Below are 4076 nucleotides of genomic sequence, written 5' to 3'. Positions count from 1 at the left end.
TTTTTGGAGCATTTGACCCCTCAGCTCTAGATGGTAGGCGCTGAACCACGGGGTCTTGAGGCCTCCGCTCCTCTTTTGCACGGAGGAGGACTTTAAATGCTTGCGAAATGTCTTGGGCCACTGCAGCTGGATTGGTCCCAATCCCGGTGTTGATAGATAGCTGCAGGGCCTCAAGTTGAGCCGCGCACTTCATCACATTGACCACGCACCTCCCATTTCGAGTCACGCCCAGATTAGCGTATTGCCCGCACTGATATCAAGGTATGATATAAGGTAAGGTGATGATGCCCAAGGCTGGTCAAACTTACAATTAATTGCTTCATGTGACTGTTCATTGTGCAAAGCCATGCATACTGATAATGGCTCATTCACTGGCACTTTTTAATTGCAATTCAATGAGATTTGATGGGCATTAAAAAGGACGTGAATTTTTCACCAAATGAAAGTAAGCATTTGGCGTTCGTAAAATCTTTTAAAGTACTCCGATGTTGTCAGAACAAAGTTTGTGAAAGAGCGTAAATTCCTAACGTTGTTATTGGTCATTCAATTGACCTTCTACCTGTCAGATTCCATGTTGTGAGATTTCATTTTGGGGGATTTTAAGATGGTCACCAAGGGTCTCAATGATAGTCTTGAGTATATCTTGCTTGATCTAACTGTTATGACTGTGTAAAAGGACGTATTAAGCTGAATTTTGGCCTCGATTTGGAAGAATATGAAGGCATCTACTGTTGAAAAAGTGAATATTTTACCCAGTCGCAATTCAAAATAATTGCTCTCGAAGCCACCCGGGGGTCTCTCATTGACTAATGAGGGATGTATTTGGAGGTTTAGTGATTTCCATTCTTTTCTTACCGCCGATAGTAAAAAAGCGAAATGGGCCGTTGCGGCTGGTCGGACAAATTTGGGCCAAAATTATTGAATATATTACATTTATTGGCAATACTATGGTCTCTATCATGGTTATCACGATTTAGAATCAATACAGAGACACCAAGGCATACATTCCATTCAAAATATTCTTACTTGTTTACTTGGCAAATTTCTGTGTTTCACGTACCATCATCTCATTAAATCGACGGAGCTTTTTGCTGGGTTGAGCAGAGCTTTGCCCACTCAGACAGCACGAGAGGAGGAGAATCAGTTCCGTTGATTTAATGACTTGATACTTGAAATGCAGAGATTGGACTTTCCAGTAGGCAATAAGAATATTTTGAATGAGATGTATGACTTGGTGCCTCTTGTATTGATTCTAAATCATGATAACCTTAAAAGAGACCATGGTATTGCTCAGACTTGTCCGAGGAGCCGCAACCAGGTCAAACAGCCCATGTCGCTTTTTTTACTGCCGGCGGCATGAAAAGAGTGGAAATCACTAAGCCTCCAAATTCATTCCTCATTGAGTCAAAATATGAATATTTGACAAAGAGTTCATAAATGTGTCAGAGTGTTAAAAATGGCCTGTAATTTAAATTTCAGTAGCCAGACACTGTTTAAAGAACCAAGTCAAATATCTTTCAGACTGCAACAATTTTCACTCGTTGAAAAGTTGTTCAAAAATACGCAACTGGAAAATCGCAAACATATACTCGAAAATGCAACTTCAAAATGAGATCCCCGATCGAAGTTTCTATGAACAAAATTCTTCACCGAAGAGAGGCTACTTGACATCTCATATCCCCGGACGAAGATCTCAACCCAACAACTTTGATGATGAATGTGCCGGATAGTGTTGGTCCAAGTGTCAGGACAAGATCTACGTAGAATTGTTCTTACAACCTCTCTAAAAGTTGTTCCTTGACTCCTAGCCTCATCTTTGGGTGCACAAGTCTGACTTTCGGAACAAGATTGATTTCTCTTAACTCGCAATTGGGAATAAGGGACCAGTCATGTAACAATCATTCTGAGAGCATGGATATTATGAGCAATTTGTCTACATAGATCATTCATTGGACTCATGGACCGGGTTGTCAGCTGAAGCGTTCCTCAGCTCAAAAGTGCAAACTTTGTGGGGAAAGTGTAGACAAAAGCAACAAAGTTAACTGATCTGTTGGCTGAGGTTCCATCTCCACTGGACTCCTTTCCTTTCTCTTTTCGATGGGCCATCTTTTTTTGCTTCCCTTTCTCCAGCTCGTCCAACGGGTGGACCTGATCGTCAACTCTAGGTTATCTTTCATCCTCTCTTAGGGAGGCAAATCTCCAACTGATACGCGCTCCCAAAGGTGTCCAAGGTGACCGGAAAGTTTCCTCGAGCTTTGAAAAACATTCACCTCCTCGTGGTTAGCTAGCTTAATTTATTTCTTGATTGATCGATGGAGGAAGACAACTTTTAGCAATGACAAAAGTGCGTTATATTTCAGCATGTTGGCCCAAATAAAACCATGCATAGTTTCAAGAAATCCAGATGGCCGTGGATGAAATAGATGCTAGTTCAACGTTGTGCTTCCGACAAAACAATGATGATGAGGGCTATTTGTCTCCTCTTGCCGCGACTTTTTCTATCTCAAAAAGCACACTAATTTAATAAGAACGAGAAATTGGCTTACTTCTAACCGATTCCTTGCGTCAGGTCTGTCAGCCTCTCCTTGCAGAAGAACCTTACACCAAATATGGCTCCCTGATGTTTTAAAATCAGGGAGAAAAAATAGTGAATGCCTTCAAAAAACCCAACCAGTTCTTAGCTGGCACATCACTCCAAGACTTGCTCGTCTCATGCAGGAAGAAGGAATTCTTTGTCGTCTAATGCAGGGTTGTCGGATTTTTAAACACTTCTTCCACCATTTTGACATTCCTATTCCGCCAGATTCCGCCACATTTGGGCAATTTTACTTACTTATAAATGGAACACTATTATTATAAATGTATCATAACTAGGGCTCTAAAATGATCACTAAAGAAAGGCTTTTTGAAATAACAAATATATTTTTCTCAAAGGAAAAAAATATCAAACTGATAACTTCAAGCATGTTTGAAAGCAAAAGAGCCTGTAAAAGGGCAAACTGAACCTACTTTACAACATTTTGTGCTACTTTTGAACTAATTTCAAAGATCATATAAAGATGAAAGGGTAATAAATAGACGAAATATAACCTTTCATTTTGATAGTACTGGGATTATTTCCCTGTTGCGTTTAGAAAAGCCCGTAAAACAAACCAATAACATGGCCAAAGGTTTCAAGAACTTTCAAAATCTTAGAACATCAGAAGTCCTCTTGCCTTCTAGTTTGGACACCTAAATTGATACCCCAAACCATGTAGGCTTGCTGGGGTACCGTATTGGTAGAGCAACCGCTTACCAATTTGCGAATCCTGGTTCGATCCCAGGTGAGCCGAGTCCAAGCTTCTTTGTGGTGTTTAAATTACAGCATAAGTTGCTGCCTTAACAGCTTAAATGGGCGAACCTGCGATCATTCCCGAGGGTGAGGTAATAATTAATGTTGCACCTTTGGTTGCGACAACGGAGCGGGAATGTCCCTTAATTGGGACACTCTTCTTCATCAAAAGCAAGCCAAGCGAGAGAGCTGTCTTCTGACTCCGAACAAACAAACAAACCCCAAACCATGTAAGTTTCTAGATCAAATTTGGTTCCTCTCAGTGCTTTATCTCAACTCTCCCTCAGAATGACGAGACCCCTGACTGAAATGAAAGTATTTAAATATTTGCTTTTTATATGTGAGGTATTGGGATGATAGTTTCTTCTTAGGGAAAAGCTTGAGCTGGATTTACTTATTGTGTGAAAGCACTTTGATTCCAGGCTTGAACTAAAAAGAATTCCACCCAAAACCAACCCACACATGCCACCGGGCAAATTGCAATTAACTCTCTCATCCATTCCATTCCAGATACCTTAGCAACAAAACAATGACTTTTCATTAAACTTAGCTGAATTTAGATAAAATGGGTAAGGTTAAAAACATGTTCAACTCAAAATGAAAGCAACAACTAAAATATGTGACATTTCCAACCATACCTTTTTTTCTAAGTTCCTTCAGGTTTCATTCCGCCATATTCCGCCACATTTTCGACTTACCGCCAATTGAAATCTAAGGCCGCAAACGACTTTTTCATTCCGCCACT

The sequence above is a fragment of the Tigriopus californicus genome, chromosome 11 (genome assembly GCF_007210705.1).
Source record: "Tigriopus californicus strain San Diego chromosome 11, Tcal_SD_v2.1, whole genome shotgun sequence".
Taxonomy (NCBI): Eukaryota; Metazoa; Arthropoda; class Copepoda; order Harpacticoida; family Harpacticidae; genus Tigriopus; species Tigriopus californicus.
The sequence above is the reverse complement of the archived record's forward strand: the minus strand, read 5'-3'. Positions refer to the sequence as shown.